Source organism: Cryptomeria japonica, chromosome 8 (genome assembly GCF_030272615.1).
Source record: "Cryptomeria japonica chromosome 8, Sugi_1.0, whole genome shotgun sequence".
Taxonomy (NCBI): domain Eukaryota; kingdom Viridiplantae; phylum Streptophyta; class Pinopsida; order Cupressales; family Cupressaceae; genus Cryptomeria; species Cryptomeria japonica.
Window position 1 is genome coordinate 510,789,238 of NC_081412.1, and position 26,725 is coordinate 510,815,962.

Genomic DNA, 26,725 nt, shown 5'->3' on the forward strand with positions numbered 1-26,725 from the left:
GATTTGGTGTGCCCGTATTATGGAGGGGAGCTAGTATGACCAATATCTCTAGCTATCTGTTTTGTTTTAGTATTTTGATTTATTCAAATGAAGACTCAACAAGTAGTATCCTCTTTCTAGCCTAGGCAGTGCATGCTTCAAAAGTGCTATTATTTTTTAATACTGGTAAAATAAGGGCTATTGTAGGCCCCTTTCTCAACTCTAAGTGTGTTTCAGAGTCAAGACACAAACAACTATCTATGTCTACTTTTTCTTCTATGACTATTCATGCTAAACAACATCATTTCAAATTCCAAACTTGTCCAAAAGACTTCAAACATTCCCAACAATCAAACAAAAAACATGTCCAACAACTTCAAACATTTAAAACCACAAAAATAGTATCAAAACATTGCAAAATCAAAACTATCTCAACCATACATACGTTTCATTGTAAATTTGCATATATTTGTCATTATCCTTGGATTAGGTTCATTTCCATATCATTGTCATAATCCTCATATTAGGTTTATTTCTATATTATTGTCATTATCCTTGGTTTAGGTTCATTTCCATATCATTTTCATTATCCTTGGATTAGGTTCATTTCCATATCATTGTCATTATCCTTGGATTGGGTTCATTCCCATAACGTTGTCATTATCCTTGGATTGGGTTCATTTCCATGTCATTATCATTATCATAGGTCTTAAGTTCATTTTCACACTACATCAAAATTATCTTGGGATTTCACAATTACCATTATCCCGAGTCTTAGGCTAATCTTTCCATCAATCAATAAATCATTTTAGGATAATCTCTTAGTAATCATTATCCTCCCTAGTCTCTAGGTCCATACTAACATTATTCAAAAAATCATTGTTAATATAAATCCCCATTGTCTCAGGATAAATCATTGTCCTCATGATTCATAAGGTCAACTCATTATCTCCATTTTGGATTATCAGGTTGTTCCCTAGTCAAAATCTAAATTTGTCACAATGTTCCATTCATTTCCCCTTTAACACATATCATCGCTATCTTCATTTTAGGTCATATTATTTCATTAAGTGCCATGAAGGAATACAATGGACCACTAAGAGGGGGTGAATCATTGGTAATCAGTAAAAACTTTAAGCTTCTAAAAGATCTAAGCTTTAATAACAACAATCATAAGACAATAAGTAGAGGTATTAAACACATGAGCACACACACATAAGAGGCACATCACATAACATCATATGTATGAGGAAAATCCATAGTGGGGAAAAACCTCGATGATAAATGTTGTTGGAGTCTACTACTCCATTCCAGCCTCACAATAAAAACATTAGTTACAACTTTTATGGGCACAACCCAAAGGAGCACCAACTCCTAATGTTTATGGGTACCGACCCAAAGGAGCACCAACCACTAGCTTTATGGTACCAACCATGGGAGCACAAATCCCTAAAATTTTAGGGCACCAACCCAAGGAGCACCAACCCCTAACTCGAAGAACCCGCTCAGATAATTACAATAAGTATAGATTTCAAATACAAATTATATGCCTTGTTGCGAATGAGGTTTTGCAACACCTTACTATTCTACTCTTTCTCTTCCTTCTCTCTGCTCTTGTTCTCTGCTCCTTACTTCATGTTTTGCTCTACTCTCAACTCTCTATTATGCCCCGCTCTATACACTTTCATGTTCTCTACCTTGGCTCTCTGCACTCTGGTCGCTAGTCTTTTCTACTCTCTTTATCATTATTTGTTTTCTCTCAATGGATACAACAACCTATCATCTCAGTTGTTGCTACACCTTCTCTAAACACTTTTCCCTATCTTCAGTAGCAATTACTTCATCAAACTTATCCAACTCACTCTACTCTATTTCTATAACTTCTCTTTCTCTATCTACTCTCTCTCACTTTGAGCCAACTACCCCCATTAGATCACATTCATTGTTCTTCTCTTCTCTTCACAGTTGCATTCATCATCGACATCTACACAAGGTCGGTCTGGTATTAACTCATCACATGAAGGACAATCATATTTTGCATCATTGTCATGCCACATGTTCATATAGCCCTGCCAACTCAAATGCCTCATTGTTGTCCATTCTTATCATGGTCATCTATGTATTTGCCCATAAGATCTTTTGCCTTTGTCTACTCTGCTACCTATCCACACAACTCTCCCATCTCAGTTGCCTCAACCACCATTATCAAATCTCATTAAAATGCCTCTTCATTTGGTCATCTTTGTATCTATAAGATCAGATGCCTCACCTACAACAATCTGATCTAATAACCTGTCTATAAGATCCCATTGATCATCTTGAGCAAGGCACCTGTCTACTACTAGATTGCCATTAATGAAATCTCCAATTACTTGCCCGAGGTTTGGATCAATCAGTAGCTTCACTTGATCATCAACAACTTGTTCAACTTTTCTTTTCAACCACCTTGAGCACACATGTCATCATATGTGATGTCCAAGTCGCTCTGTCAATTGTAATCAACATCCTCATGGACCTCTAAGTCTACTAACTTGCAGACATATTTGATTTGTCCTTCAACCTCTACATTGATTGGATCGACCAACTACCTCATTCAACATCCTACAATATCTACTTGATCACTTGGGGTACGTGTGTCTTCACATTAGTCATCCAGGTCACTCGGTCAAGATAGGTCAAATTAGATGTGGACCATCTGTTACTACTTATTAAGTTGCCATTAGTTTTATGAACAAATTCATTCTATATACTCTAGTCGGTTATGACTACAGAAATATTCAGTCGGTAAGCACAAAGGAGTCGGTTATAGAAGAAAGTAGTCATAGAGCCCAGTATACACCGAGTTGTCTACCGAGTAACACTCTATGTCTACCAAGCAGTAATAACGATACACTGAGTTGGTATACACAGAGTGAAACGTGTTACCAAATTCATTAAACCTAGACACACATGAGGAAACATGTTACAAGATCAAGGAACAAAGAACCGTTATCACATTGGAAATTGCACTTAAAGATTGTGTATGATTTTGAGGTCATCTATCCAATGAAATATTTTGTATAGTTATTCATTCAATAAATCATGTTTGTAAGATCGAAGCAACGAACCAAATCACCGACATAAGAGATCTATTTATACAGCATTGATTGGGATCAGATAGAGATATAGAGGTATGTGTGTATGAGTGTGAAGACAAAAATATGTGAAAAGAAAAATCATGGGAAAGCACTGAGTATTGTGACTCTCAGATACACAGAGGTCACCAAGAAGGATTTCAGAGAATAGTCAAGGAATAGAGTAAACAGAAGGGTTTGCCGAGTTATTCTATGGGTTACCGAGGTATGCTATAAGCAAGGTAATCTCATTTTGTGCACATGGAATCTTCTATAACATTTCAGATGTGAAGTTGCAGATATTTGTAAAGATTTTATTATAATATTTTGAGTTGTAAGAGAAACCTTTAACAGGGGAAAAGACTCTAACAAAGTCTATAAATTGTAAAGCCTTTAACCAGGTGCAGTATTTAGATAAGTGTTGTAAAATCCTTTAGCAAGGTAGATCTAACGATCTCAATACTCCTAACAGGGTAAGCTATCAAAAATAGCTGAACATGTAGCTCTAACTGAGCAACCTTTATTATTGCTGTAGTGAAGTTGTGGGTGTCATCCCCACCATAGTTTTTCTCTCTAACCAAGAGTTTCTGCGTAACCAAAATATATGTGTTATGGAGTGAATCATGTATGATTGTTATTTATTTGTTTTAGCTTTATATTATGTTACAGCAGTTTTTGGTTTATGCATAACAGTAAAGATATTCTTGAAAGGAAAAGGATTTGAAGTACTGATTCACCCCTCCCCTCTCAGTACATTAGCTTTTCATATTGGGCCTAACAATTGGTATCAGAGCATGAATCTAGGAAAAGGGTTTAACAGCCTAAAGAAAAAGATCTTATCAATGGAAGGCTATAAACCATCTCGGAGAATTGTGTATTTGCAAGAAGAGCTGGATCATGCTAATCAAGTGATTGCAGACATGCAAAGACAAAAGAAAAAATCATTGAAAGTTAGAAGAAGATCGTCTGATGATTTGCAGGACTCTCAAGAACTGGTGGAACAGATTGAGACATCATCTGAGAACAATATATCTGAAGAGACTGAAGAGATGATTGGAGAATTGAAAGAAAAGAACAAAGCACTGACTGGTCAACTAAAAGCAATGAAAAGAGGACATGAACATTTCAGCACACAGATGACTGAAAATCTTGATGCATTGAGGATAGCTGAGGATAAAGTAAGAGATCTAGAAAGAGAAAAACAACAGCTTGAAGCATTGGTATCTGAAAAGAATGATGAAATCACTAGGATGACTGGAATACAAAGTAATCTGTCAGATCAATTGGGTTATGCACATCATGAAGAAAATCTTAAGGATAATGAGAATCAAGCATTGAAACTTGAAGTATCAAGGTTGACCGATGAACTGGAAACAGAGAAGAAATCCAAAGAAACACTGAAGAAGAGTTATGAAGCATCAAAGATGTTGGATGAGCAACTGAATACAAGAAGACCCAAAAAAGATGCAGGACTTAGTTACAAAGGAAAAGACTTTACCGAGAGAGGAGAATCATCAAATCAAGCTAGAAACAAGAAGAACATCAAAGGAAAGAAACCTATTTGCAACTATTGTGGAAATCAAGGTCATACTGCCAACTTGTGCCAAATCAGAAAAGGTAAGCAACTGAATGTCATTAGGTCTAATGGTTATTGTTACAATTGTAATAAATATGGTCACAAATCTAATCAATGTAGGACAAAGTCTGTTAACAACTATCAAAAGTCAAAATTCAAAGGGTTTTGTAAAAACTGCAATAGATATGGATATAGTACTGAGAAGTGTTGGTTTAAGAAAAAGAACTATATGAGGTCTGCACACCGAGCATGTACTAGAGGTTACTGAACTCACACAGATCCTTACCAACAATATTCTATAGTACCATGGGATTACAATACAAGGATATGGTGTGAATGTTGTGGAAGATATGGACACAAAAGTGCCAACTGCTTTATAAGGTTTGGAATGAACAACCGAAGATCATGGAGAAATCCTAGTATGGCATGTTTTCATTGTCACAAAGTTGGACACTTGGCTAGAGATTGCAGAGATCAACCTAGAGCAGACACTGAAGAAATAAAAAGAAAATTACAGATGATTTGGAAAAAGAAGGAAATTATGTCAAATGAAGAAAGCACCTTATCTACCGAGTTAGGTGCACCTATTCCAAATTAATCAGTAAAGGTATGAAGGGACTGCATTCTCTCAAAGGTCAAATCTTAACAGTTCCTATTTTATCATGTACTTAATTCAAAATCTGCATAGCTAAAGATGCATTAGGAAATTTGAAATTTTATCAAGTCTTTTGGAAGCTTGTCTAGTCAGTAAATACAAGAAGTCTAGCTACTCAGTAAAAGCATAAAAAGGAAGTGGTACCGAGTGCATTTAATGTCTTTTGACCTAACTGCATGAAGCCCGATAAGGTATATTGCTTACTTAAAGCCTTTTTGCACTATCATTTTTCACTTACCAAGTTTTCAGAAAGCAGAGCAAAGCGATTCAAAGGCAATCAAACCACCTCCCGAGTGAATTTCAAGGTATTTACACATCAATCTCAAGCATTTCTTAGAGCTAGCTACCAGGAAATATCAGTTGTGATTATCTATTTTATATCTGTTTGTCGTTTGAAAATCTTCAAACCCTAAGAATCTTTTGTTAAGAGATTATCCGAAATTTGCAATGGCACCTAAGATCCAGAAGCCCGTTGTTGTTGAGAATATTGAAAAGCCCTCACTGAAAAACTCTCTAACTCCCGAAGTAGCATCTGAACCAGATGACAAAACTGCATTTCCACTCATTCTGGATAGGGTTTTACTAGTTGAGGATGTTATATTCTTCACTAAATATCGTGTTGAGGAACTAGGTCATGTTGAAATCAAGGACACATATGATGAATTGTGTACTGATGGGAAATTGGATAGCAAGTATGAACACATCAAAATCAAGGGATTGACTGAAGCCCTAATCTATCCTCGTGTCTTCAAACCCTAATGGGTCAAGTTTGTTCTGAGAAGAGTTCATGATGATTTCATGTGGTTAGAGGAGTAACCATTTAAAATCACCAAGGAAATCATTCATTTGATCATCGGTTACCCTATTTTTTATCATGCCCAAGCTCAGAAAATGATATCACAGAAGGAATTGATCACTCTAACTGGAGTTGAATCAGATTGCAGAGGACTGAAATTGAATAGTGTGACAGATGTAGAGCTGAAGTTTGCCATTAGAGTAATAGGTTATTGTTTCTTCCAATCAGCAAGGGAAAATAGTGTACCCTGTGCAGTAGTCAATTTAGCATATAAAATTGTAAAGAAAGGAATGAAAATTGATCTTTGTGAAGTATTGTTGAAAAACCTATTTGAGAATCTAAACACCATAAGGAAGCCGAAGAAGAACAACTCGGCTAACACACTGAAGTTTGGATCACTTTTAGTATGCATGTTTTTCTATTTTGAGAAATTCTTTCCATCAGTCGGTAATATAGTTTGGGAGCTACACCGACCAATCACCCATCAAATCAATGACTTCATCAAACAACTAGGTGATAACTTTAATGATATTATGGATGATTATTTCAGCAAGTTTCAAGAAAAGATGCATAACAGATACAGAATTCCACCCAAGTTAGTAGAGAACTACAAAGATGATATATGTTTTGAAGTAGACACCGACTACTGCTACATCAATGTTGTGGAACCTAGAACTCAATCTTTGCCACCTATGAGTTATGAGGTTGATTTTGACATCACACAACAACAAATCAATGCTTTTCTTACACTACCAAGGCATGCTACCAAGCTGAGATACGGTACATATGAAGAAGTGAAAGAGAAAGTTAAGATGAGCATTTTAGTACCAAAGGCTACAAGGAAAGCAACAAAAATGATCAAGGCATTAACAGAGAAATTTGGTGAAGGTTCTTCCTCAACACCTATCAAGGGCACTATAGTCATCATCAAGGAAAAATCTGAAGCTCAAGAGGCAGCTATTACATTGAGCACCGAATTGCCTAAAGGAAAAGTTCTAAAAAGGAAGAAACAGGATACATCAAAGGTATCACCAACTCATTCAGTCAAGTGCCCAAACACAAGATCATCTTTAGTATCACCGAGTAAGAAACCAAAGAATGTTGCCACACCCAAGGTAACAAAAAAATATAAGAAATCTACTCAGAGACTCATTTTGTCAAAAGAGTCCAGTGACACCGAATCTGAAGATAAAAACAAATTTCAGATTGTCAAGAGTAAAAAGGTAAATGTACATAGTGTTGATAATTTTTGTACTAATCTGAAGCAATATGGTGGATTTGGAGCATTTAGATATGTTAAGTATGAATCTAAATCTGATGATGAAAAGAGACAAATTGAAGAAGCTGTCATCTGCACACTTCTGAAATTTTGATTGGTCCCATTGGAAGTATCTAAATCTCTTCCAAATGAATTATATTTGCATATTGATAACAGGTGGAAGTATGCCATGGACTTAGAGAAACAGATGAGAGAAAGAAGTCTGGTACATCTCTTTCCAGACATGTCGGTAGATGAAATAAGTGAACATCTGAAAAACTACCACTTAAACTTCCTAGTCAAGCAAAGAGCCTTAAAATTGATGAATGGCCTTTATTTGGATGTAGAGAATGAAACCAAGGAAAAGTGGTAGGAAATCTTTCAAATCAAGAATGCTGGTGAGAAAGTTGAAGTTGAAACAGTTGATGTCATCGAGCAAGATCCTAATATCACCGAGCAAGACCCTGCTGACACTATACAAATTGATGAGGATGTCATGGACACCGAGGGACAAGAATAGGAAATGATAGAAGGGAATGCATATGCCAAACTGGTATCCAGTGAGTCAGTTTTGGAGCAATTTCAGCCCTATCCTCTGGTCACTCAACCTATTTCAACCGAGGCCCCTCAGGATACTGAACAAGGAATAGAGGGTGACAAGTCTATAGAAGGAGAAACTACTTCTCAGGCCATAGGAGAATAGACCTCTCAAGCTCCTACTAGCACTGAAAATGTTACAACCGAGACCCCAAGCATAGAAGCATCAAAGGATGCTACAGAGGCTAAAGAAACCGACCAAAGTGTTGCCTCTACCAAGCAACCTATCGAGGGTCAACAAGCCTCACAAGCCATTGTATTAGTTCAACCAATGAAAGGTAAAGAAAAGAAAATGAAAAAGCATAGTTTCAAATTAGATTTGTCAAAATCAATAGTGTTGCCAAATGTAGACATATCCAAATTAAAAGGGCAAGAACTCATTGAATTCGGTGAACTATGCAAAGCCAAAGTAGAACAAGAGAAGCAAATGGCTATTCAAAAGAAAAACAAAGTACTTCAGAAGGTGAAAGCACTATTAACAGATATGCTACCTAAATCTACAGTGACAAAAGATGCAGCCATCCATATTCAACTGGATGAACTCCTAACTAAAATAGAGACATCTGGAGTAGACGCATCTGAATATTTGATCAATTTAAAGGACAAAGAGCTCACTAAAAAAATGACTGAAGAGGTACAGAAAGCTATTGCTATTGGCAAAGTAAAACTTGTCAAATTTATTGCTGAGTTGTCCCCGCAACTCAAGCACATTCTTTATTTATTTCAGAAACTCTGTACATTTTCTTTATTCATTAAAGATATTAAAAATAAAACCGAAGTGATTGAAAAAGAGATCGCTGATCTCTCAAATAAGTTGACCACTGAGTCAAATTCTATTTAGAATTTATATACCAAGCTACAAAAGCTCATGGCTCAACAATTGGAACTAAGGAATGAAGAGCACCAAATAAGGATGGACATAATGACTCTTTAGACACTATTCATTCCTCATCTTTCATCCATCCAAGAACAAATCAACAAGGCCACCTCCCTATCCACTTAGCAAGAGGGAAGCACCTTAGATGGACTAATTTCACTATTAGCTAACATTACAGCTCAGAATTCACTCATGGACAGTGTTAAGGATGCCCTCTTTACCGCTCTCACCAATGCACAGACAAAGTATAAATCCATTTTTTATCAGTTGCCACCACTGAATGGTAACTAAATTTTGATGTTTGTCAAAAAGAGGGAGTATAGCATCAAAGTATCAAAGGGGGCGTCAAAGTATCAAAGGGGGAGTATACCAAGCAGGACAGAATATCCAGATGCACAACACCGACCAGTGATCACCGAGCAGTGAACCAAGCAGTAAACACAGAACATTGATCACCGAGCATGCATAATCAGAGTTATGTACAGTATATTGATAAAGGGAGTATATCTAAATATACTATTTTATTGACTAATGTATATACTGTCTGTTTAGTCAAATTTTGTAAGTATATATAATTTTGAGTTATGACTTTGAAAGTAGTTTTGACAAACATCTCAACTAATGTCAAAAGGGGAGATTGTTACTACTTATTAAGTTGCCATTATTTTTATGAACAAAGTCATTCTATATACTCTAGTCGGTTACTACTACCGAAATATTCAGTCGGTAAGCATAGAGCAGTCGGTTATAGAAGAAAGTAGTCACATAGCCCAGTATAAACCGAGTTGTCTACCGAGTAACACTCTATGTCTACCAAGTAGCAATAATGATGCACTAAGTTGGTATACACCGAGTGAAATGTGTTACCAGATTCATTGAACCTAGACACACATCAAGAAATGTGTTACAAGATCAAGGAACAAATAACCATTATCACATTGGAAATTGTACTTAAAGATTGTGTATGATTTTGAGGTCATCTATCCAATGAAATATTTTGTATAGCTATTCATTCGATAAATCATGTTTGTAAGATTGAAGCAATGAACCAGATCACCGACATAAGAGATCTATTTATACAACATGGATTAGGATCAGATAGAGATATAGAGGTATGTGTGTATGAGTGTGAAGACAAAAATATGTGAAAAGCAAAATCATGGGAAAGCACTGAGTATTGTGACTGTCAGAGACACAGAGGTCACCGAGAAAGATTTTAGAGAACAGTCAAGGAACAGAGTAAATAGAAGGGTTTACTGAGTTATTCTATGGGTTATCGAGGCATGCTATAAGAAAGGTAATCTCATTTTGAGCACATAGAATCTTCTATAACATTTCAAATGTGAAGTTGCAGATATTTGTAAAGATTTTATTATAATATTTTGAGTTGTAAGAGAAACCTTTAATAGGGGAAAAGACTCTAACAAATTCTATAAATTGTAAATCCTTTAACCAGGTGCAACATTTACAATAAGTGTTGTAAAATCCTTTAGCAAGGTAGATCTAACGATCTCAATACTCCTAATAGGGTAAGGTATCAGAAATAGCTGAACATGTAGCTCTAACCGAGCAACCTTTATTACTGCAGTAGTGAAGTTGTGGGTGCCATCCCCACCACATTTTTTCTCTCTAACCAAGAGTTTCTGCGTAACCAAAATATATGTGTTATGGAGTGAATCATGTATGATTGTTATTTATTTGTTTTAGCTTTATGTTATGTTACAGCAGTTTTTGGTTTATGCATAACAGTAAAGATATTCTTGAAAGGAAAAGGATTTGAAGTAGTTTACTCTATCGGTGTTACACAAAATTTCTACTCTTCTTTTGTCATTTATTCTGATACACCTCCTCGGTCTCCTAGTTGGCATAGCTATCCCGATATGATATAAACTGTAGACGACCCGACATCGACATGTCTTATGTAGATAGAGATTTTATTCACAGAACTTGGTATCAACCTAGCTATTCTGATGTGACCACCTGAGCAGATATCACTTGCACAACACTCGATCCGTATAAGTTATCATGATATGATCACTTGACCTGCACAACACTTGATCGATATAACATAGTGGAGTCTTGTTGATATACATGATTTAATATTTTCACAACCCCAGCATCAGGACATCAAATAGGAACTTCATAGACAAAACATATGGCATTGTGGGAGTCTACAACAACACTATTATATTCATCAACTTGATCATTGTGATCTCTTTGACTACAATTGTAGCCTGCAAGCTAACCTACCTGGTTGACATCAATGGAATCAATGGAACTCTTCTGCATCTTCACTAATCTTGCACACACACATGTTGACATCAATGAAAACTTCAATGCCAACAATCTCCCCCTTTGGCATTGATGTCAACACTAGTTCTCACTCTCTCCCTTTGACAAAAATGGCAAAGAGACTAGATACCATTGATGGTATGATGAAAGAATAAGTATCTGGTAGATTACTGAGAAGGGGGGTGAATCAGTAAACTTAAAAAGTGATACAAACTTCCCAAACTCAAACTCAATCACACAAAGTAAACTTATCAACAAAATATCTCTATCTAGATCAATACTCATAAGAATACTCAACATCAAATGGTTAACTGTTATACCAACTTAATAGTAAACATCATTCAACTTGTAAACATTGGCATAATTCATCTCTCAATGATTCTGGTTATCATGTCTTATCAGAAGTTAATCAAATCAACAAATAAGATCATAACCACAAAAACATTCACCACATGACACAAATGTTTATACGTGGAAAACCCAAATTGGTAAAAACCACAGTGAGATGAGACTCACAAGATAGCTATCTGAACTCTTTTGAAGTTCACCTTGTTAGGAGCCAAGCTATTAAATCTCTTACAGTAAGTCCTGTTAAGAACTGATCGTGTTAGGAATCACTTGGTTAAGGAATTTTATAAATTCCTTGATAAAAAATCAAATACCCTGTTAGGAGTAACCTCAGTAGAGGATTTGAGAATCTAAGATAATGGACTACCTTGTTAGAGGATTTAAGAAGTAACCAAGCTTACCCAGTTAAGGGATTTCAATTCTGTTGTAATTGTTAGAAGACAACAGGTTTTTCTTAATCTATCTGAATAGCACTACATTTGCTTGATCAAATCCTTTTAAGCTTCAATCTGCCTTTACTCAAACTGCAGATTCATTCTCCAATTAGGCAACCACACACTCAACTGATTTCTACCAACTCGTGCCAACAACTTTTACAAAACAACTTCATCGACCTTAAATACAAATCAATTAGGTCGTTAACACAACAAAAACCTAATTCTCTCATATAGATTACAAACAAGTTGGTACAAGTGTTACCGTTGGATTTACATAACAATCTATACACATTCTTCAAGAAAATTCCAACTGCTCCATGATCACCGCTTCATTGGACTTGTAACTCATCACACATTTTGCATTACATACAATCCACTTTTCTCATTCCCTAGACAATCAAACAAACGCGCCAAAACAATCTAAACTTATCTACATACAATGACCACACATGTCACCATCATTACCGCTCATCATCAGATAATAAACCATCATAACCATTTCAGCAAACTTAATTGGTTATGGTTTAACAACACAACTAGTAGGGTTTACCAGTTACATTGCATAGAAAGGGTTTAACCTTATACACCAGTTTACCGGTTCAACTCACATACTTATATACCGGTTTACAACATCTTCCTCAAAGCTCTTCCTACCAGTTACAAGACAATATCAATAACAACAATATTAGCAATATTATAAATACCATTACCGGTTCAATTGACATCAATGACAACATAACATATCATTAATGCAATCTCCATGAAAATGCCAATAATCTCCCCCATTGGCATTGATGGCAATATAAATATCAATGCCTTTGATTGTTGTTGTGATTGGTGAATAGGAATCCTAGTTTATATTACCAAGTATTAACCATGCACTATCTGGCTTCAGCCTGTGGTTGGTTTCCCTTGCCAATCACATTTTTCTTCTCCTAATTACATAATTCTTCTCCCCTTTTGACAACAATGCCAAATTGAAAGTAAAACATGTAATTGCAAATTTTCAATGTGCATCAACAACATACTGTAACCGGATGCTCCCCATGTGGAATACATCCACTCCTACATCAATCCTTCTAAGAGTTTTCAAGCGATTCAAGGATTGATGCAATTAGCATCATGCTCAACTAACTTCATGAAGGGGTACAACCCCTAGTTGAATTCTAAGACACTCAATTGTAGTCTTAGGCAGAGGTTTTGTAAAGATATTCACAAGTTGCTCCTTGGTAGAAACATGCTCTAAGATAACATCTTTACTTTGAAATTTTTCCCTCAAAAAGTGATACTTCAATTCAATGTGCTTGGTTCGTGTGTGCAAAACAAGATTCTTAGAAATATTTATGGCACTTGTATTATCACATAAAATATGTATAGGTTCTGATATTTTCATCTTGAAACCTTCCAAAATGTGCCTCATCCAGATAGCCTGTGTGCAATTCATATAAGTTGCAACATACTCAGCTTCAACAGTAGATTCTAAAGTACAACTCTATTTTTTTACTACTCCATGAAACAAGCCTTCCTCCTAGAAAAAATACTCCACCAGTAGTACTTTTTCGATCATCAATATTTCTTGCCCAATCAGGATCTGTGTACACTTTCAAATCAAAGTTTCCTCCATATTAATACCATAATCCATAGTCAATAGTACCTTTCAGATATCTAAAAATTCTCTTGGTTTCTATCAGATGTGCTTCCTTTGAATTCTTTTGGAATCTTGCAACTATACCAACCGCATGGGCTATATCCAGTCTGTTGTGAACAACATAGTGTAATTTGCCAAGCATTGACCTCTATTCCTTTTCATCAATAGACTTAGATTCATCTTCCTTAGACAACTTACAACATGTAACCATTGGAGTTCCAACTAGTTTATAGTCACTCATGCCAAAAGTCTTCAAAACCTCTTTTACATACTTAGATTGTGTAATGAAAATACCATTCTTCATTTGTTGTATCTACAAGCCTATGAAAATTTTTATTTCCCCTACTAAAGACATTTCAAACTCATTTTTCATTTCATCTGCAAAACTGTTGCTCATGACATCATTACCTCCAAAAATAATATCATCAACAAATACTTCACTGACCAGTATTTCATCTCCTTCAGACTTGAGATAAATATTACTATCATCATTGGTTCTTGGAAAGCCTATCTCCATCAAATGTGTATGAATCCTTTCATACCATGCTCTGGGTGCCTGATTTAATCCATATAAAGCTTTATGTAATTTGCATACCATGTCTTTGTCATTTGTCAAAGCATAACCATCTGGCTACTCTATGTAGACCTCTTCTTCCAATATCAAATTCAAATATGTAGACTTAACATCCATCTGGTATACCTTGAACTTCTTATGGGCTACAAATGCAAGTAAAATTCTGACACCTTCCAATCTTGCTACTAGTGCAAAATTTTTGCCATAATCTTCTCCTTCTTCTTGCGCATAACCCTTGCAGACTAATCTTGCCTTGTTTCTAACTAAAACACCATCTTCATTCAACTTGTTTTTGTATACCCATTGAGTATCTATAACATTCTTATTTACCAGTCGAGGTACCAAGGTCCAAGTGTTGTTCTTCTCAATTTGATCCAATTCCTCCTCCATAGCTTTAACCCAATTATCATCATCAAATGTCTCCTTAGAACTTCTTGGTTAAATGGTGGAAATCATGCAAGATTTCTCTCTTATTCTCCTTCTAGTTAGTACTCCAGCATCCTTATCCCCAATAATCTGCTCAGGATTGTGATTTACTCTCACATATCTAGGAATAACATGATCATTCTCTTCAGGTTTAGCTTCTTCATTATCAACTTCTTCTGAATTTATTTGTCCCAATTGAACAAGTGCATCAAAATTTGCTTTACCAATTTTTAATTTTATAGTTTCAGGTTCCAAAAGAAAAATGCAAGGATCTTCATCCTTTTTCTCTGAACTAGTTCCTTCTGAGACTTCAGGACATCCATGTGCTCAAACATCAACACTCTCAACAACTCTTTGTGTCTATATGTTGAAGCATTTATAGGCCTTACTCTTGGTGGAATAGCCAAGAAATATTCCTTCATCACTCTTAGCTTCAAACTTTCTAATGTAATCACCTCTCTTAATAAAATATTTGCTACTAAATATCTTAAATAGCTAACATCAGGTGATCTTCCATACTAATATTCATAAGGGGTCTTGTCCTTACCTCTTTTCATTAGAACTCAGTTTATTGTGTAGACAGTTGTACTTACATCTTCTTTCCAAAATGTTTTCGCTACACCTCCTTGTATCAACATTTCCCTAGCAGCTTCAGCCACTGACCGGTTGTTCCTCTCTACAATACCATTCTCCTATGGTTTCCTCAGTGCATAAAGTTGTCATTTGATACCATTCTCATCATGGTACTTAGTGAATTCTACAGAAGTAAATTCACCGCCTTGATCTATTCTTAGACATTTTATCTTTTTGCCACTCTCTTTCTCAGCTAAGGCCCTGAATTCCTTGAACTTACCAAAAGCTTCATTCTTATCCTTCAAGAATGTGACCCACATCATCCTTGAACAATCATCAATGAATATCATGAAATATTTGTCACCTTGAATGCTTCTTGTTCTTATTGGTCCACATAGATCTATATGAACCAAATCTAACAAGTGCTCTACTGAGAAGGACTTGCTCTTGAAAGTTGAAGAATTCATTTTTCCTAACTGACATTCTTTACAAAGAACATTAACTGGTTTGTCTAGCTAAGGCAGGCCTCTTATTGTCTTGGACTTGCTCACTTTAACAATGTTATCAAAGTTTATATGAAAAAATCTCCTATACCAAAGCCATCTATCATCTATCTTTGCAATCAAATAGTTGCTAACTTTAGGATTAAGATGAAACAGATTACCTCTGGTTTGTTTCCCGGTTGTAATCAAGTCACCTTTGTTGTCAAAGATTTTGCACATACCATTTCTAAACTCCAGTGGGTATCCTTTGTCATTATGTTGTGCCACACTCAAAAGATTTTTCCTTAGGCCTTCAACCCAATAGACATTATCAGCACTTCTCTTCCCATTAAGAGAAATAACTCCCTTACCTTTAGCCATACAAGGTGAGTCATTGCCAAATCTGACAACACCACCATCAAATTCCGTCAAGGAAAGAAATTTGCTCCGATCACCGATCATATGATGTGAACAACCACTATTAATGATCCAATCATCAGAGTTATCCATCCTGGACACCAGTGCCTTTTGATCTGATATCTCTTCCTTAATAGCTACAAACACAATATCTTCACTAGCATCATAATCAGATTCTTCATCAGTGATACCACTGTCAACCGCTATAAGATAATCTCTCTTTCCTTTACCCTTATACTTCTTGAATTTGTCTCTCTTGTGTTCATTTTCACCATTAGGACAATTCGCTAATATATGACCAATCTTGTTGCATGCAAAATATTTTAAAGGCAGTTTACCTCTGTATTTCCCAGTGCCTCTAGGCAGTCGTTTTGCCAACAGTGCTTCAAGTTCCACTAAGTTGTCTTCATCATCAGCATCTCTCCTGGATCTAGATTCATAGCCATGACAAGTATCTCTACTTTTTCTGACAGATGGTTAGAGACAGAAGCTCTGAATGCAGATTCTAATTTATGTACACTACCATCATAACCGTTTAATTCAAAAGTAGTCAGTTTGCCAATGATAGAGTCAAGAGTTACCTTAGTTTTGTTAATGGAATTCAGCTCCAGAATGGCTGCAACTTGAATAGCATAGACTAGTAGCAGGGTTCTCAGTACCTTACTGATCATTGTGGCATCTTCCACTTTCCCTCCCGCACTCTTTATTTCACCAACTATCTCTTTTATCCTTTGACCATACTGATGGATATTCTCACCTTCAGACATTCTCATGTCATCAAAATTTCCTCTTAGGCTCTCTTCTTTAGCAAGCTTAACATGTTCATCACCGCTATAAATCTCTTCAAGTTTTCTCCATACTTCATATGCAATTTCAAGACCATGAACATCTACATATTCAGCATCAGACAGGGAACTGATAATAGCCTCCAATGCTTGATGATTTTCTTGTTGTTGTTTCTTCTAATCATCAGTCAGGGTTCCAATAGGTGTAACATACTTAGTTTCTACATGATCCCAATACTAACTTCCCAAACTCTTAATGTAAATCTTCATTATGTCGCTCCATATCCTAGAGTTATCTTTGTTGGACTTCGGACCTTCCTTCTTCATCATGATCTACAAGATCTTTTCCTCAAGTTGTTAGGCTTTTAGATTTAAGAGGACCTGAGACGCTTTGATACGAATTGATGGTATCATGAAAGAATAAGTATCTAGTAGATTACTGAGAAGGGGGGTGAATTAGTAAACTAAAAAACTGATACAAACTTCCCAAACTCAAACTAAATCACACAAAGTAAACTTATCAATAAAATATCTTTGTCTAGATTAATACTCATAAGAATACTCAACATCAACTGGTTAACTATTATACCAACTTAACAGTAAACATCAACATACTTCATCTCTCAACGATTCTGGTTATCATATCTTATCAGAAGTTAATCAAATCAACAAATATGATCATAACCACAAAAACATTCACCACATGACACAAATGTTTATACATGGAAAACCCAAATAGGTAAAAACCACGATGAGATGAGACTCACAAGATAGCTATCTAAACTCTTCTGAAGTTTTCCCTGTTAGGAGCCAAGCTTGTTAAAGCTTTTACAATAAGTCCTGTTAAGAACGCATCCTGTTAGGAATCACCCAGTTAAGGGATTTTACAAATGCCTTGATAAAAAAGCAAATACCCTGTTAGGACTAACCTCGGTAGAGGATTTGAGAATCCAAGCTAATGGACCACCTTGTTAGAGGATTTAAGAAGTAACCAACCTTGTTAGAGCTTACCCTGTTAGGGGATTTCAATTATGTTGTAATTGTTAGAAGACAACAAGTTTTTCTTGATCTGTCTAAATACCACTACATTTTCTTGATCAAATCCTTTTAATCTTCAATCTACCTTTACTCAAACTGCAGATTCATTCTCTGGTTAGGCAACCACACACTCAAGTGATTTCTACGAACTCGTGCCAACAACTTTTACAAAACAACTTCATCGACCTTAAATACAAATCAATTAGGTTGGTAACACAATAAAAACCTAATTCTCATAGATATTACAAACAAGTCAGTACAAGCATGACCCTTGGATTTACATAACAATCTATACACATTCTTCAAGAAAATTCCAACCACTCCATGATCACTGCTTCATTGGACTTGTAACTCATCGCGCACTTTTCATTAGATGCAATCCACTTTGCCCATTTCTTAGACAATCAAACAAATGCGCCAAAAAAACTGAACTTATCTACATACAATGACCACATGTGTCACCACCATTACCGCCATCATCAGATAATAAACCATCATAACCATTTCAGCAAACTTAATCGGTTAGGGTTTAACAAAACAACTGGTAGGGTTTATCGGTTACATTGCATAGAAAGGGTTTAACCTTATACACTAGTTAACCAGCTCAACTCACATACTTATATACCGGTTTACAACATCTTGCTCAAAGCTCTTCCTACTAGTTACAAGACAATATCAAGAACAACAATATCAGCAATATTATAAATACCATTACCGGTTCAATTGACATCAATGACAACATAACATATCATTAATGCAATCTCCATGCAAATGTCAATAGCCATATGACTTATGATACTTCTCATCACTCTCCCCCTTTGAATAATTTGATTGTGTGCACCATTGTTGCCTTTCACTCTTCCTCTTTTGACACGTGGTAATTTTCCTTGCTATAGCCAGATGAACCCTTATTACAATATAAAATGCAATGTTAATACTGCTTATAAAAATCATTGATTTCCCCTTGAGAGCTGCAACTGCCCTACTGGATGATTTTGCAAATGTGAATGGATGCAAGAGAGTAATAGGTATGTCTTGTAGTTACCCTGAACCAAAGACCTCTTTTCCTGTGATCCAATGTATGTATCATGATTGTATGCAAGCCGGTAACTTCACTTCTTACAGCCCTGTGACCATTCAATATTGTTTACATATAGTTGATCTTTTCACTAGCTTCTCACTGCTAGTTGTGTGTCTAATATTGGTTCATCATAACATGTATTATGTTTCCATCCTTATGACTAGGCTACCTCTATTGTAATATGCATTAACCTTTTCCATACATCTTCATCCTTTTCTTTTTTGTCATTCTTCTTAGATTTCCTTTAACCAATCTTCATACCTAAACATTGTCCACTTTATATTGTTGTCTTTATCCTTCAATTCTATTGCATCAATATGATCAAACGTCTGATCAGGTCTCCTTTACTCCCCTTGAGAACCAAGACTGATATACTGCAATTGTTTTTCTTTCAACCATACATCTTCCTGCTATCTATAACAACTAATTTGAACCAATCAGTACACTTACTAGCCTAAGACAAATAACTTATATGCTTCATCACCCTTGAAGGACAGACACATGTTCAAGGATGAGCAAGGCTATAATCAATAAACTCCCCCCGAGCCAAAAACATCTACAACCAATGCACCAATGTTGCAAAATTCTGATTAGATTTATTATTTTCTTGATTCGAAAATTGATGCACTTTCTCTATCAATGCCTTGAACTTATTAGCACACTCTCTAGCTTGTCCTATGTTTTTTTTCATCTATCTTTTTGTTGATCACTCCTCTAGACTACACATTTCACACCTTGTTATACATACACTCTCACACTACTTCATTTCCCTTCATGCCTGTTGCAACAACAAACTATTTACAATCCCTGTACATGCAGGTAGATAACACATCATCAATTGTTTCTTACAGGTCAATATTGCTACCATGTGCATTGTCCTTTTAGCTTCACACTATTTAGAACATCCAACTTATTCTAAAACATTTAGCTCGCCCTACATTGTTGTTGTAAAAAAATTCATTTGCCTCATGTTGTTACGTCAATCTTTTTACTTCTACACTCTACCAAGCTTATCATTTCATTGATCCAATGAATTTTATCCTTCCTTGTATATCTAGATATGCAGATACAGTCAATTGCAATTTTAGACCTTAATTTGCTGCCAAGGCAAAAACTTCTGCAACACCATCAACTAGAGAAAGTTTACAAACATTTTAAACTATCTCAGTCATCAACTATAAGATCTACCACAAATTAAATATATTCTTCAATAGACTAAGACGTATGCCAATAATGTCAGAGCTTGATAAGTAACCAAGGCATAAATTGTAAATTTTGCCATCTCATCTTCTTCCTCCATGTCATCTTTTTAAATGTGGTCTTCCTTATACCTGCAACATCTTGTCCTTGCGTTTGTCCTTTTCAAAATTTTGGTGGCAAAAGGTATGATCAATATGAAGCTCCCCCTAAGATCTTGCACCTCCTTAAGATTGGGGAGATTTCACTTGTGCATGAAATGCACAATGCCTACTCATGAACACATTCTTGTCATATTCATTTCCTTGGCTTCCCTTTCTCCTCTAGATTAGCTTTCTCTCCCTCTGTCTTTTCTTTGCAACTATTGAAGTAGAATTTTTCATCTTCCTTTGACTGACAAGCTTTGTTCTGCAATGATTTTCAGTGTGTCCAAATTTTTTGCAGTTGTAGCAAATTGTGTTCTTCCTAAATGAAGAGGTAGATAGGTGTCTATCAACCTACTCTTTTCTCCTTCTCCAAACCATGCCATTGTGACCCACTAATGTAACAACCAAATTTATTGACCTTTTAGGGATACCTCTTTTTTTGTCCCATGCACACCTCTGTCTCTAATATATTATGTCACCTCTTTCACATCGATCATAGTAGTTATATCTTGCATTTTTATTGAAAGAGTAAGTGGAACTGCTGCCATATGACTAAAAAAAATTCTTTCTACATTCATGACTCATAAGACCAATATTGTTATAATTTTAACATACAACATTTTTATTTCTTAGAGAAGCAAAAACATATATGCGTTCATACCTTTGAGTGGATCTATGCATGAGTTTACAACTTGAAACTGTATGTCCATATGCATTACATTTTTGACAAACTACATCTTTATTTCTAGAAGAAACAACTTGACCTATCCTAGACTTATTTCTACATTTAGTTTCCCTATGTTCGTATGCCTTGCATGAATAACAATACCTAGGGAAGGAAGTATTGTATCTTACAAATTTATTTTTCCATGTGTGTGGAGATCTTGCAGATCGGTATTATTCACTTCTCCTATCTCGGTGGTTAATCTTGGATTGTTTATTTGTTGCAGTCATTTCTCTTGATCCTTTTTGTCTCCTCATTTATTGAGTCTTGTGAGTAGTATCATAGTCTGGTCTTCTTCCAGTAGAAAGTCTTCTAGACATTCTTCTTGTGACCTTATCTCTATTGTAGCCATCTTCATTTAGATTAGCTTTTCCTTTTAAATTAGCATTAATCTTCTTTGTTGCAATAGTTTTCATCTTCATGTCTTAAGCAGTTATAGTCAGATCTATTTTCTTTCTTGGGGCATTCTTGACTATGAAGGTTTGTTTATTACCATTAATGGCTGAGGAAACAAAATGAATTTCTTTGTTGGAAGTATCATTGCTTATGGAGCATTGGCCAACATCAAATCCAATGCCTTCAGTATCCTTGGAGTGCATTTGTTTACTCAACATTTTGTCCAAAGCCTCAATGTTACCCTCATACTTGATTCTCATCTTGACCTCATCTTGGCACTTCTCAAGTTCTTTTCTAATATTTGCCATTTCATGTACTAGCTTTTGACACTCTTTTTGTTTTGTTTCAACTTCTAGATCTAACTTCTTACACCTACACTTCTTATTATCAAGATCTGATTTTGATTCTTCATTTATCCTTTTAGGTTCTTCCACTAGTGCTTTCAGATTAGCAATAGTTTTCTTTGACTCTTTGAGACATTTATTTAGTCGATCTTCTTCTTGAGTAGCAGCATTCTTATACATTCCATATTTTGTCCTCACTTTCTTGAGTTCCTCTAATTCAGTTGTCATGGCAACAATACTCTGATTTGATGAGATTCAAGGCTTTTCCTCAATAGATCATGTTCCTTTGTCATTGACTTCTTATAATATTTGAATTATTTTCATTCTTCTAGGGTACATAATAGATCTCCTCCAAAGTCAAGTTCAACATCACTTTCATCTTCATCATCGTCACTACCAAAAATTCCTTGTTTGTAGGAAGGTGATACATTATCATAGCTAGATGTTCTCTCCTCATCTTGTGTCTCTTGTTCCAGGAATAGATGTGATTCATTTTTATCTTCATTTCTATTGTATCCGCTAGCTGATCTCATTTGATATTTTGTACATTTGTTTGTTCCAATATTCTTCTTGCATTCACAACCTAATCCAATAGTGGTGGGGTCTTCACCATAAAGTTTCTTCAATCTATCCCACAATCTCTTTGTCGATTTGCATCTATCCACCTTTGAAGATACATCATCAAAAATCCCACTGAGAATAACCTTCATGGCTTCAGCATTGCAGCCATAACTTATTTTTGCTTCAGTATCAGTAGGAGGACTAATAGGAACAGAGTAACCATTTACAACTGACATCCAGACATCATAACCTAAGGCAGACAAATAGACTTCCATTCTAAAACTTCAAATAAATTAGTTTGAGCCATCAAACATAGGTGCAATGATTGACTCAAAATTATCCATTGTGCTCACGAACCAGAATCTACCCAAGCTAGAGGAAGCTTTTCAACTAGGGAACCTAGGGCTCTGATACCAATTGAAGGAACACAATGGACCACTAAGAGGGAGGGTGAATCAGTGGTAATCAATAAAAACTTTAAGCTTCTAAACGATCTTTAAGCTTTAATAACAACAATCATAAGACAATGAGTAGAGGTATTAAACACATGAGCACACACACATAAGAGGCACATCACATAACACTAGATGTACGAGGAAAACCCATGGTGGGGGAAAACATTGGTGAGAAATGTTGCTGGAGTCTACTGCTCCAATCCATCCTCACAATGAAAACATTGGTTACAACTTTTATGGGCACCAACCCAAAGAAGAACCAACCCCTAGCTTTAGGGAAGCAACCCAAGTAGCACCAACCCCTAAGTTTGAGTACCCACTCAGATAATTACAATAAGTATAGATTTAAAATACAAATTATATTCCTTGTTGCAAATGAGGTTTTACAACACCTTACTATTCTACTCTCTCTTCCTTCTCTCCGCTCTCTACTTCTTGTTCTTCTCTACTGGCAGCTCTATGTTCTACCCCGCTCTATACAATTTCCTATTCTCTTCATTGTCTCTCTGCACTCTTGTCGCTAGTCCTTTATGCTCTCTTTATCGTTCTATGTTTTTTCTCGACAACTACAATACTCTATCAGCTCAACTGCTACCACACCTTCTCTAATCACCTTTCCCTATCTTCAACAACAATTACTTCTTCAAACTTATCTAGCTCACTCTACTCTATTTCTGTAACTACTCTTTCTCTATCTACTCTCTCTCATTGCAAACCAACTACCCCCATCAAATCACATTCACCATTCTTCTCTTCTCTTCATAGTTGCATTCATCATCGACGCCCACACAAGGTCAGTCTATTCTTAACTCATCACATGCAAGACAATCATATTTTGCATCATTGTCATGCCATATGTTCACATAATCCTGCCAACTCAACCGCCTCATTGTTGTCCATTCTCAGCATGATCATCTCTATATCTACCAATAAGATCTTCTTCCTCTGTCTGCTTTGCTATCTATGCACACAACTCTCCCATCTCAGTTGCATCAACCACCATTGTCAAATCTCATTAAAATGCCTCTTTCTCTGGTCAACTCTATATCTGTAAGATTAGCTACCTCATGTACAACAATATGATCTCATAACCTATCCATAAGATCTCATTGGTCATCTTGAGCCACACACCTATCTTCTACTTGATCATCACTAATGAAATCTCTAACTACTTGCCATGTTTGGATCAATTAGTACCTTCAATTGACCGTCAACACCCTATTCAACATTTCTACATTTTTGTTTGACCACTAGGAGCACACATGTCATCGTATTCAACATCCAAGTCACTCTATCAATCATAATCAGCATCCTCGTGGACCTCGAAGTCTATTGACTTGCATACATATCTGATTTGTCCTTTGATCTCTACTTTGATTGGATCGACCAATTGCCTAATTCAACATCCTAGCATATCTTCTTGATCACTTGGGGTACACGTGCCTTTATATTAGTCATACAGGTCACTCAGTCAAGACAGGTCAAATTAGATGTGGACCATCAAGCTACTCAGATCAATTAATCTTCATGTTGTGACTAACCTTCGTGTTATGAAAACATATCACACATATTGGGTTTACAATTAAACACCTATCCGGATCTTTCTCTGTCAACTGGATCTCTCTTCCCTTATGTTCATCACCATAGTTATCCTGATGTCATTTTCTTAAAGCTCTATTGGTATAGTTTTAACTATTGAGTGGACCTTGAAATATTATCTGCCTTCACAAGTTATCCCAATGACCTTGTGATGCCTTGGATTCCTTTCATTGGCATGAGTTATTTCGATGAAATCTTCACCTTCGATTTCATGTATCGCTATAAGATATCTCAAAGCACAATCTCCAAGTTGACACACCTTATTGGCATAAGTTATCCCGAACTAAAAAACTTCAAGCCAAACGACTACTCATCGGAGTAGCCATAACTATTGGCATAGGAAAATCATCCGAGATCAACTGAAAAAGTTATTCTAATTCCACACTGTTAACTCACCTTTATTGGCATAGGTATTCTGATACTCAACTCCATGGTGACAAACTTCATCGACATAGGTTATTCTGATGAGAACCTCCATAAAAACAACCAACACTATCGGATTAGCCTCTGGACACTAACCCGTCAATACAAACCTATTCCAATGACCCAACCCAAACTTGCATCGGCATAACTATTTCGAAATTGAACTCCAATGGACCTTCTCCATATCAGCATATGTTATTCTGATGATCTAAACAAAGGGTCTTCTCTACATTTTCCTCTGTCAGAATAGTTGTCTCGATCTTGAATGTGATCCTAATGGTGTCTTTGTCGGCATAAGGTATTTTGATAAGCAATTGTCAGAATGGTTTAGTCTATCAGATTGCAAGAATTTTTCACGTTGCCTTCAATAGCTACCCTGATACACACCCTTGGACTCCTAGTTGGCATAAGTTATTCTGATACACTGACATCAGAGTAGTTTACTCTATCGATGTTACAAAAAATTTATACTCTACTTTTGTTAGCTATTTTGATGCACCTGCTCGATCTACTGGTCATCATAGGTATCCCGATATGACATAAACTGCACATGACCCGACATCGACATGACTTATGCCGATAGCAATTTCCTTCACAAAACTCAATATCGGCCTAGCTATTTTGATGTGACCACCTAAGTAGATATCACTTGCACAACACTTGATCGGTATAAGTTATCCCGATATGATCACTTGACCTACATAGCACTTGATCGGTATAACATAGTGAAGTCTTGCCTATATACATGATTCGATGTTTTCACAACCCCAACATCAGGACATCCAACAAGAACTTCATAGACACAACATATAGCATTGTGGGAGTCTACAATAACACTTTTATCTTCATCAACCTGATCACTGTGATCTCTTCTACTACATCTGCAGCCTACAAGATGACTTGCATGGTTGACATCAATGGTATCAATGGCACTCTTCTGCAACTTCATCAACCCTGCACACATACATGTTGACATCAATGACAACTTAAATGCCAACATGTCAATCATCACATTTCACTTAGATCTTACAATAAAAAAATTGAAAATCCTAAAGAATATCAAATATTTGGGCCAAAACCTTACGTTGTTGTCAAAGAAGTCAAACCCTTATCAAAATTTAGTCCACTATCAACACTATTGGGTCAAACCATAGCTCATCGAACTAGTTTGGTCCCAATGTTGTCATAGTCTTAGTCTCAAATATATCCAAAAATAGCAAAAAAAATCCAAAAAAATAGGTGCATAATCTTTCCTAGCTTGCATTTGTCTATTTTTTCCAAAATATCAAAAAACAAAAAAAATAGGTGCATAATCTTCCATAGGTTGCATTTGTCAATTTGAAAAATCTCAAAAATCCAAAAAATAATAGGGTTGCATAAATGTCATCCTTAGGTGCATTTTATTTCAAATATTTCAAGAAAATTTAGCAAAGAAATCAAAGTATTAGGCCAATTTCATCACCAAACATATTGAACCTTAGTTCAAAATATGTATAATGACCCAACATTACCAGTCTCGTAGAGAAGACAACCTTCCAATTGCAGGAGCATCATCCCCATATCAACCTTCCTACTCTCATGGGACCAAGTCATCGCAATCAACCAATCAATCATGTCAATCCAACATATACATGTCCCAAAGCTTAGATCAAACATATCATGACCAAACAAATTTCATCCACGCTTCTCCATCGCTTGAAGAAAAACCAGCTCAAGAAATAGAGATTTTGGAATACAACGTTAAAAAAAGTGAAGAGACTATATCCCAAATGGCCAAACTATTTCAAAAAATTAAAGGTCCCGATGCAAACTTAGAGCCAATGGATATACAATCTCTCATTGCAAATTTAGACATACCATCTCTCCTCTCACAAATAAATAGGAGAAATTGATTTCAAATTGTTAATATACGTCAAACCTTATACAAC